Source organism: Euprymna scolopes, unplaced genomic scaffold (genome assembly GCF_053919585.1).
Source record: "Euprymna scolopes isolate OS-2025 unplaced genomic scaffold, ASM5391958v1 sca358, whole genome shotgun sequence".
In the NCBI taxonomy this organism is placed as follows: Eukaryota; Metazoa; Mollusca; class Cephalopoda; order Sepiida; family Sepiolidae; genus Euprymna; species Euprymna scolopes.
In genome coordinates this window covers 18,447-30,583 of record NW_027633389.1, presented here as the reverse complement: position 1 = coordinate 30,583, position 12,137 = coordinate 18,447, and the positions used below count along the sequence as shown (strand labels likewise).

The 12,137-nt window shown below is 33.4% G+C and overlaps 1 non-coding gene across 1 annotated transcript; it reads right to left on the bottom strand.

Moving 5' to 3' along the window:
* Positions 1 to 6,603: 6,603 nt before the first annotated feature.
* Positions 6,604 to 6,676, bottom strand: Trnar-acg (transfer RNA arginine (anticodon ACG)). Its single transcript has one exon. It is a non-coding gene; the product is annotated as a tRNA-Arg (tRNA).
* Between the last annotated feature and the right edge of the window lie 5,461 nt (positions 6,677 to 12,137).

Sequence of the window (12,137 nt, the reverse complement as noted above, 5' to 3'; positions counted from 1 at the left end):
TGGGCTCAAATCAAGTTATTAAGTTAGATCCATGACCAAGGAACCTATATCTACAATTTCAAGTGTTTAGACGCCAAACTGTGGGAGAAGTTTTCTAGTATTCTACAAAAGTTAAATCTGTAGAAATATATTTTCTTATTTTCTTATAATATATATCAATCCTTATTTAAGAAGCTCAATGTAATTACAGATCAATATAGAGAATAAATAACAAATAGTCATATTCCAAAATTCATGATGTTGACCATCTTATAATTTATTCCTTTAATTCAGTTGACTTATACAATTCTTGACAGTATCTGTTTCGTGGCGCAATCTTATGATTAACACACGCACTCACACACACACACACACACACACACACACACATATATATATATATGTGTGTGTGTGTGTGTATGTATGTGTGAGTGCGTGTGTTAATCATAAGAAAGGTAAATCGAAGTTATAATGGTGCACTAGTTTAATGAATAGACTACTCTGTGTTATACTAAATAATTTATGTATGTGTTTCTGCTTTTATGTGTGCTATTTATATGCTTCAAATATTGACCTGTTGAGAGGTTAAATTTTAGTACTTTTACTGCTACTACATCTACTAATATTAAACTTATATGCTTCGAAACTATTGAAAAGAACTGCACGCAATTGTGCATCAGGAACTTTTGGAATGCCGGATTTTCATAATGGATACGACTTATACTAGTACTATTACTACTACTGCTGCTGCTGATACTACTACTATTACTACAAGAGTTGGTAGTATGACTGTTGTAAGGATAGGCACAAATATAACACTCTTCCCACTCTTACTACTATACCAACAACGACTACTAATAATAACTCTAACTGATGAAAATCCTATGAAAGTTCCCCCAAAATGATGGAACCAACATCAACTTCTGCCATACCAAATTGTCGGGAGGTGTCAAACAGGATCAATTGGGCGAAGGGGAGAGAGCACTGGAGTCTTGGCAAGACATAATGTCACTCAAATCCCATTCGTTTTCAGCGAAAAATAGAAGCGTCAATGTGATTTTCAAGGGTTATGAAAAAAAACAAAAGAAAAAGAGAAAGGAATGGAAAATTGTAAAGATTGGTGTAACTCAGAAAAACACCTGTTATTGCCAGTCAGTAATCATTGATAATGATTTATAGGAAAACTCCTGAAACGTCAATATCTCTACCTCTACTTTTTCCCCTTCTTTCTCTCTCTCTCTCTCTCTCTCTCTCTACATATATATATACACACAAATATATATACATATATACACACACACATATATATATATATATATATATATATATATATATATATATATATATATATACAAGTTAGAAAAGCATTTCATCCAAGGCATGAAAATTGTGAAACAAAATGTTTTTACTATAGACTTTAAAAATAAAGGAACACGATTCAATTTGAAATTTATTCATCTTCAAAGTGCACTTTTATAAATTTTACAAAGGTATAAAAATTTACTTTAAATTGAACCAAAAAATTACCTTGGATCTATTTTATGTAATGTACATTCTGTTGTTAAAAAAAATAATTGAAAATTTTATATCTATATCATTGCTTACTATATGAAAGATAATGGTTTTAAATTACAACAAAATGTACATTACATAAAATAAATCCAAGGTATTTTTTATTCAATTAAAATTAAATTTTCATACCTTACTTTGTAAAATTTATAAAAATGCATTTGAAGATAAATAAATTTCAAATTGAATCTTGTACTTTTATTTTTAAAGCCTATAGTAAAAACATCAGGAAGCCATCAGGGAGGAGATGAGAGCCATTACCAATTCGGTCTGTAAGAACGTCATGGACAACTTCGTGCTGCGCCTCAAGAAATGCACGGAGCTAAATGGAGGCCATCTATAACATATGCTGTAGAACGGAGAAAAAAGGCCAAAGGCCCTAGTGTTTTGATGTGATGTTTTGAATATAATAAACTAGTTATGACCAAAGCTTCATTTCATTCGGACAAAACACTAAGAAACGGGACCTAATTAGAGTTGGAGCCCGTTTTTTTTGGGGGGGGGTCATCCTGTATTATTATTTAAAATATTTTGTGCCCAGCTATTTCGCGCGGGGACTAATATATATATATATATATATATATATATATATATATATATATATATATATATATATATGTATATCTATATATATATATTTAATTTTATAGAAGCAATCATACCTGGAGTCTAAAGAGCAACGTTTATTTTAATGTGTTAATACTTTAAAATAATCTTGCTCATAATATTGTGGATGTATAATAAGATCAATAAGTATATTTCTCCGAGAGTAATATTAATATTGATTATAATGATAAATAATTATAAATCATGAATTAGTCTCAACAGGAAAAACAAACAAAATCAACTTGTGCTGATGAGATGAATATTCGAATACAATTATTCTCAATGATTATCGTCAATCGTAAATAAAATGAATATCGTTTCCGAAACGATTGTACACTCAAGTTGATTTTGTTTGTTTTTTTCCTGTTGAAACTCATTCATAATTTATGATTCTTAATCTTCTTAAGCAGTATCATATATATATATATATATATATATATATATATATATATATACATATAAATATACATATATATATAAATACACATATATATGTATGTGTATATATATATATATATATATATATATATATATATATATATATATATGTAAGGATAGAGTGTGGTATGATAATTCTTCAAGTTCCACATATCATTGACCATAATCATCGAAACTGAGAAGGAACGGCAGAGTGTGTCGGTTACATGAACTATGTAAGTTGTCCAAAATGGCGTTTTATAAGAAGAGCACGTGACTAAATATGCGCAATAACATTCTTTTGTAGACTTGTTAGTCGCAATACGAAACAAAAATATAATGTTTATCTTTTGAAAAATCATATATAACGAAACTGAGAAAACTTGATAATATCTGGAACTGGAGAATAATTATTCTAGACTATATATTCTTTTAGACCCAATAAAAAGGCATTTATTGAGCTTGAACTTTTTTCCAAATTTCCAAAATTTTTCATTATAAAAAAACTCTAAGCGAATGATTTTTAACCCATTACAATTGGTATATACATGTTGAGTACGTGGTATATATATATACAAATTGAGTATATATATATATATATATATATATATATATATATATATACATATATATATATAAATTTATTTATACAAGCATTGATGGCTACATATGTGCATACATGTTTTTGTAATCACCCGTTACTGGGTAGATTACGTCTTCAGGCCAAGAATTACCCTTGAAAACTGACACAAAAAAACATTTTCTTAGTTCGTTTACAAAATTAGAATCTTGTCATCTAATATTCGTGGGGGTTAGGCTGTGTCTTGAAATGTCAGTTTTCAAGAGTAATTCTTGACCTGAAGACACAATCTCCCTAGTAACGGGTGATTATAAAAAACATGTATGCACATGTGTAGCCATCAATTTTTGTATAAATAAATTTAATATACCTGCTCTGTTTGCTCATAGAGCACTTTTTGGTAGATACATGTTATCTCATTGGATGTACTTCTAGGAAATTTAACTCTACTGCCATAAGAAATATATATATATATATATATATATATATATATATATATATAGAGAGAGAGAGAGAGAGAGAGAGACAGAGAGAGAGAGAGAGACAGAGAAGAGGAGCATGGAGAGAGAACAAGTCTTATTTTTAGCTCGATGAGAACGAAATTTTAATGGTTACCGATTTAAACATCGTCATAGCTAATATGTGTATGTGTGTGATGTTTCTTTTTTCTCCATGAAAAGGTTAGAGAATTTACATAAAATCTAAAAATGCATTCTGTTTGTAAAATTTACCGCGGAAGACAATGGAAGTGTCCCTGAACACGCAAGGAGTCTATCAAGGCATACCCCACTGTAAAAACAAAAGTAGAACATATTATTAGCATCGTGTCATAGTACATCGTACTAATTCTCATTCAATCCCGAGCGACGTTTTGTCTTGCTGCTAACAATAAATACTTGAAAACTATTGGTTAGAATTGAAATAAATCTATTATATAAATCTCAAACGTCTGTTTGTTTGCTTGTTTGCTTGTTTGTTTGTTTGTGTGTTTGTGCCTATGTTCGCTGAAAATTTTGACACACACATCGGAACTGCTACCATCCGAAGCAGCAATGTCTCGGTCGAATAATGTGTGAAAAGTAGAAAGAACTGGCAATTATTTTCTATAGAAATAGATGTTTGCAGCAAGGGAGAGTCGGAAAATCGTTCTTTTTTAAACGACTTCGACAAGTGCACATGTGCGTCAGGCATTGTTTCATGAAATGTTTAAATAAAATTAAAAGCGATGTTAATTCAGAGGTTAACGAGAGCGAGTCGTAAGCTTTTAATTTTCATGTTATAATCCACGTAACGATGGTCTATTTTTTTAACGTTTTTTTTTATTTCCCTTTTCTTTTTTTTGTTTTTGGAAAGGTTTAGCATTTAAGCAGGGTTAGAAGCTTTTTATTTGCATAACATTTTTTCTTATTTCGAGGTTTGCGTAATATTATTTTTTTTTTTACTTTTAACTAATCATTTTATAACGGTTATTTCGCTTATTTTTTTTTATTTTTTTTTTTTTCATTTTGTTTTCGTAACGACCCGTAACGGTGGTTGTTTTGTAATTTATAAACAACAAAAGAAAGTTTAAACATTTGGGTTACGTAATATGATTTCTTTTCTTTTCCTTTTTTTTTTTTAAATAAGGGTTATTTTGCTTAAAGCAAATGTGCTTTTTTTTCGGCCCAATTACATGTTCCTGTTTTTATCCGTTCTTTCATTTTCGAGTTAGCAGCTGTGTCCACGAGTACTCGCTGCTATTTTCATTTTTTTTTTCTTTTTTTTTTTTAGGGAGTTGGTCATTTATTTCTTGCACGGGTACTCCTCGATTGAAACATTTTTTTCAGGGCTTGGTTTCTCAATAACACCTCTGCACACCCGACAACGCTGGGTACCCCTAGTTTAGCATAAATAAAACTTTGTGGTACTTCATGCTACAATTTTAAATTTAGCCTGAACTGTTTTCTATTAGGTCAGATTAAATGTCGTTATATCGTCGTCATGTGTTTTTGCACTCGTGTTCGTCCCAAACAATGCATTACGCTTAGACGTAAAGGGCTACCATTTATGAACATGTTTAGTGGTGATGTGAGCGAGATATCGATTTACATTACATTTCAACTTTTGCATGTCTGTACAGTAAGAGAAGCAGGGAACAGGAAGGGAATTCCAAAATGTAGCAGTCCGAGGGAAGAAACTAAAAGTAAAAGACTTTCCGGTCTTTAGGGGTCTCCACAATGAAGGTAGGTGGTTTTATTGGTAATCCGGTTTGTCGGGGATATGCAAGTCGGCGGGGCACAAGTGCTATTCATTCTTAAATGACTGTTTGAGTTTGTATTACTATACACATAGATTCGAAAAAGTTGTCAAAAACAAATATATAGCAAATAACTATTATCAAAGGCAAAATGAGTTACTTTTCTACCTAACTGGATAATTTTTTTAAATGTTTTTGCTTAATGTAAAGTGTATTTTCGGTTCGGAAAGAGACAGTGTTTTACTAATGTATTTGAAAATGTTACTGTGACATAGGGTGACAAATATTAAGTGTGTTTCTACCAGTATTTTGTGTAGTTTTTATTTGTTTTAACTCGATTTGTCAAATTTACGCATTCAACACAAATCTGCGGCCATTTGCATTTTTCAAATACATCGGTAAACACTGTATGTTTTTCGATCCGAATAAACACTTTACATTAAACAAAACACTAAAGGATTATCCAGTTAGGTTGAAAAGTAACGCATCTTTCCTTTGCTAACATTTATTTGTTATTAATTTGTTTTTTGACAACTTTTTCGAATCTATGTGTATAGTAATACAAACCCGACTGTTTTTAAGATACAAATTTACTACGCGAATAGTAAAATATTCCATGCATACTTTATTAATATTATGCAAAATTATTCATCTGAGGATTTCCAAACTACTCCCTGTGGAGAGGTACTTGAAATTCAGACTTATATTCTTCGTTTTTATTGTAATAATAATAATTATACAAACATTTTTATGAGTAAGCAATTTATTAGCGTAAACAATAAAATATAGAAACTATTACAGCAACACACACATACATACACACAGGGACAACCGCCCTAACATTTATGTACTCATATAGCAACATCAACATATACATGAATATAATGGGTGTTTTTTTTTACAGGCGGCGAACTTTAAATTAAAACAAATTACAGGAAAATATCTCCATTACACAAATTCAGACTCAAAGATTAAATTTTTGTTATTTATTGTTTAATTAGCGGCTGAGTCGCGTCGGCACACACGACGCCGAGTCAAACACAGAATCGAGTACACTCAACATTAAGTATACAAAACATCGTCTTACCATTAACTGTGAACTCGGGATATGCGAAATTCCCATATGCACAAAACAAAATCACCGAAAAAACAAAAATACCCTAACTAAGGTTAAGGATAATGAGTAAACTTTCAATAAAATGATAAAAAAGTATTACGAACTTGCCAGGATTCGAACCTGAAATCGTCTGATCCGTAGTCAGACGCGTTATCCATTGCGCTACAAGTTCTATCCGTAAGCCGAAAGAATCCACCGCGACTGTATACAGACAATGCTAAATTCCGTTGACATGGGTAAGTAACTTTTTCGACAATTGCACGAAACGTCCCCCAAACCCTTATTTCGGGCTTTTTTTTTTGTGTGACTCTGCGTTGTTCGTTATGAACCATATATAGATAAGGATAATCTAGGGACTCACACCTTTCAAGGAAAACATTTTTTTTCAATTCGGTGCATCTGTTCGAAAGTTTTATTGGTATATACACACATATAGGTGCTCATCTGAACTCCAATATCTGGTCCCCCCTCGCCAATCTTTCACGAAAAACACCCGTCTAGCTGAATCCACTGTGAAAAATTTCCCCCACTCTATATCTGTGCCTAAATCAAAACGCGGATTCCATGAACAAAGCTTCTTTCTTAGAACTGCACGCCTGTGGAACTCTGTTCCGTCTGCCTGCTTCCCTCCGGACTACAACTTGGATGTCTTCAAGTCCAATGTTAACAAATTCCTAATGAACTGCCGCCTTAAGTAAACACTTCATCAAATATCCATACTAACGTAATGTACTTGCAATAACCCTTATCCCTGAGTGGCTTCCGGGCCTTGATAAGTGGTGATCACTGTGTAAAAAAAAAAACATAAATAAATAAATCAACATTTAGAATTTTAGTAATAGTAAAGATTATATGGCTTGTGCATGTATGGCATAATCTAAAAAAAAAAGAAAGTTTCACACACTCAACGCATTGAATTAGGCTGTATTCAACAATAACGCTTCAATCGTTAACTCCCGAGTGGTCTATTGTGTCTGTTTTATCAGCTTAGATATAGGAGTTTACATATCCCCCTCCCCTCCAAAAAATCTAATAGTGTTAAATTGCACGAACGAGGTGACCAGTAAACAGGTCAATTTTGTGAAATTATTCGCTAATCAAGTGTTTCTCTGTAATTTGATCGTATCATTTGCAATTTGCAAACACTGCTCGGATGCCAGTCTCTTTATCATGAATTTCCAAACTAAGTGAACTCATAAAAAGCGTTAAACAAAATAAAGTTAATGATTTAAAGTTAATCACATCTAAAAAAAAAATCACCTTGCATATAGTAATCTAAATAAAATTTATATATACGGAGTAAAAATTAGAATCCTGTTTATCAAAAATACCCAATGATAAATGCAGGTATTTTATATAATAAACTATTTTTACTAATACAGACATTAATTTATTATACATTTGCAAAATAAATTTCCGTCATACATATGATAAACAAGGCGTGTTCATTGATAACGACTTTTCTTTATCAGTCGATAAAATGAGATGAAATTACTCACTGAAATTGAAAACGTCATCAAGTCGTTAAAAAATTGAAATCACCTAAAATTAATAATTATGTTTTGAATACAGTCACTTGGATGTAAGAGGCTACCATTTGGTGGTACACGCCCACTATGTATGGCGTTAATCAGCGAGATACCTGTTCACATTACATTTAAATTTCTGCATGTTAGTATCGCCAGAGAAGCAAGACTCAGGGAGGGAATTCGAAACCGGAGCAATTCCAGAGAAAAAAAAAAGAAGGTTTTTTTTTTTTTTTGCATCTAGAATATCTACAGTATTAAATGTATGTTTTTTTTTTACAAGGAGGTCACCACTTATCAAGGCCCGGAAGCCACTCGGGGATAAGGGTTACAGTAATCAATGGGACGAGCACTTGCCATGGAAATAACGATAAAACAAAGACAGGCTCGCAACGTCTCTTCTGTGGGAGAGAAGTTGCAGGGAAGAGAAAAGGGCATTCCCCACTAAGCCACGAAGTCTATTTTGTACTCTGTCTAGGCAGGATAGGTTGTTTTTAGTAGCTCCAGCCCAGCAGTACTCCATCCTATAACGTACTTGGTTTTTATATAGATAGTCGGTATGTCGGGTTAGTTGGAGTATTTACGTTGAGGGGGCACAATTGCTGGTTATTTTCTGCTATTGTAAACAAAATATAGTTATTCCATCTCTTTTAATCGTCGTGATTGAGTCGTACGTGTTAATTTGGGGAAAGAACACTGGGGATTTGGGGGAAGGAACCCTGGGGATTTGGAGGGTGTCGTGTGAGGCGAGAAATGACTAAGCGGTTGGCGTTGACAAGCGAGAAGAAAACGATCGCTAATTCAACTGGTGAAGTGTGTCGTTTTTTGTTTTCTTTTTACTATTTTGATGGATCTTTTGGCTGCGTGACGAGCAACGAACCATCGTAAACCTGTTACTTAACTGTCCATCAATGTCGACCGAACAATGCTCTGAAAAAAAAAAAAACACCAATGTGTCTCTGATATTTTAACCCTCTTTATTATAACGTTTATTGAATTCATTTTGATTGCGTATGGCTGGTGCTCGACCGAGCTTCAAAGTATTTCCTCCCCTGTAAAACATTCACAATAAAACCTCGTCTAGCTACAACCATTGTCAATAGTAGTTTTCACACATCTATCTCTTTCTCTCTCCCTAAGAAACAAACGAAATTTTACTGAGTAGTTTATTTCCTGTAACTATCCGTCTGTCACTGCTTCTCAGCTGACTGAAACATGGTCGGTTTCGAGTTTAATGTAAAAAATTCTTCTTTGCAATTTTGAAATAATAAAATTCTACCTATCCACCACCATCATTGCCAATCATCACGCATCTGATGCTCTTTTTAAACCAAGTTTTTACATTCTTATTGTATTCATGTCTATGGCTATTGTTCGATTGAGCTCCAATCTAAAGCGTCCCCAATAACAACTTGTCTGGATTATTTGGATTATTTGAACTACTGCTTTATTGTTGGATAGGTGACGCGCAACTCCGGAAAATATCAGATGAAGGTGCACGCACGCAATGCCAGAGATCGGTCAACCTATATTCTGATCCATAGTTGGAGTCTTAGAAAATAGGCTAAGAACGGAAACAATGGGTCGTCCTACATTCGAACCTGGGTTGGAATTGTATAAAACGCAAAACAAAAGAATAATCGAATTCCGATTTATGAAATGTAAATAAAAGAAGGCAGATACAAACCCCCAGAGAGCGAGAGAGAGAGAGAGAGAGAGAGAGAGAGAGAGAGAGAGAGAGAGAGAGAGAGAGTCGAGTGATTGAGCAGGGAAGATAATTTTTCACTGCACTGCACCACTTGCTACTTCAATACAGTCTGTCGATTTGTAAATAAAGCTAAATTGTTTATTTTATTCGTTTGTCTGCTGTCATATTGAAACTATATTGATATATATATATACCCGACAATATAACAGTATTATTGAGTGTTATTTTCATAGCATTTCGGCCGATGTAACCTCCGAAATTTCTGCAGGTGTCTCTTGTTGAACTTTGAGTTTTTTTTCTGTCGAACTCAAGAATTTGCACGAAATTTGGAATGGGCCTCTTTACTTTATCCGTAGAGTTAACATAATCTCGTTCCGTCAACTATGATTGAGTAGAAGTCTTAATAAATTCGCAATAGTATATTGAGCATAGCCTTCGAGTAAGATTTAACCTTCAACCTCTAGAAAAGTGCCACTGAAAACTTAATGTTACCTACTACTTTATCCGATTGCAAAAATTCAGTCACGTCTACCTGGTCATGGCTGACAGAACAGGTCCATGCTGCGAAATAAATAAAGCATTCTGTTCGAAATTTTGTGCAGATTCCCGAGTTGGACAGAAAGATTTCTAAGATAGACAAGAGACACCTGAAGAAGGTCGGGGGTAACGACGGCCCAAAAGCTGTGAAATTACGGCTCAATTTTGCGAATAATACAAATTATCAATCCTCATCTAAAATAATTCAGAAAACAATCACTCGTCTAGCTATAACTACTGTCAAATGTTTCACTTCTCTTTCTACATAAAACTAAAAAAAAAAAACTTCAATGAACAAAGGTTATTTCTTAGAACTCGAAAACAATACCAGGTGGCTGCTTTTCAACCAATCAAATCATGGTCGTTTTCAAGTCCAATGAAAAAAAATTATTGCTAAGACGTCTTCTTAGTCAAGCCATTCCTATACAGTCACCACAATAATCACCAATTCTAACAGTGTTGTCTTACCGTTCAATTGACACTTATTTAAACTTTATCCTCGAGTGGCCTTTATGTCTTGGATAGTCGTGAATCCTTAGTAAAAAAGAAAGAAACTAAGATCTTATTCGTCATGCGATTTCAATTAATTGTTATTTTTTGTTTTGTTATTCATTTATTTCTCTTTATTTATTTTTTATTTTTTACTTTTGTTTAATATTTTATTTTGTTGAACGCGGGAAGCTTGATGTAAACTCGAAAATTTGTAAGGAATTTCAAACAAAGCAATGCTTTAATCAACCGGAGTATCATGCTCTCTTTCCAGCAGTCAGGATCAGTTAGAAGTCTTAAGCAACTCGCAATTTTATTCTAAGTATAGTCTGCACTGGGGGTTGAACTTTCAACCTCCACAAAAGTGTCATTTATAACTGAATTTTAGTTAGTACTTTATCATTTAACGCCATGGATCGTTGAAAGCGACATTACGAATATTTCCGAGTCAGGCAGAAAGATTCACCAGTTTAACAATACGTACCTAAAGAAGGTCGAAGGTTACATCAGCCAACACGTTGTGAGAATAAAACTCAAGATAAGAATAGTAGTCCGAATAATCCAAATAATAAAAGTCTACCTATTTGTCTTAATATTTTATTAATCGTAATTCTTACTTGCAGTCTCGCTCGAGTTTTATTAAATGGTGCCACCGCTAAAATTTCACACAAAACATTCGTTGAGCTACGACGGCTGCCAACAAGTGGCCAAGATCAAAGTGTAGTATCTGTCCTTCAGATGCTGCACTTTAAGTTCTTATTCTCTGTCAGTGGAGGAGAGATACTTCACGAATGAGACTTTTTATTTTTGTTCCTTTTTTCCACATTAAAAAAAACGACCCTGGTGTCTAACTCTGCCACGTGGGGAGGCATTGTAAATAGGTGCTCTCTATGTGTGCCCAAATCTAAACGCAAATTGCATAACCAAAGCTTCTTTTCTAGAACTGCTTGTCTGTGGACCTCTTTTCCATTGACCTGCTTCCCAACTGACTACAGCATGGTCGACTTTTAAGTTCAATGTGAACAAGTTCTTGCTATTCCGTCCTCTTAAATAATTCAATTTTGTTCAATCCCTACCTCAAAAACTATCACTAAGTTGTTGTCACATCGACCAACTTACACTCTTTGACGCTTATCCTTGAGTGGCCTTCGGGCCTTGATAAGTGGAGACTCCTTTGTAAAAAAATATCATTTTTTCTTTCGTTTTCTGTATATCATAGTCCGCGTTCTCCTTAATACTGTTTTTTATTTATTTCATTCACTATGTACGCCATCATAATCCCTTTTACTGAATGATTGATTACTTCTTTTTTTTTCTTTCTTTCTTGTAAACATTCGATATTCTGAAAGCTGACTCTATCAATGCTCAAGATT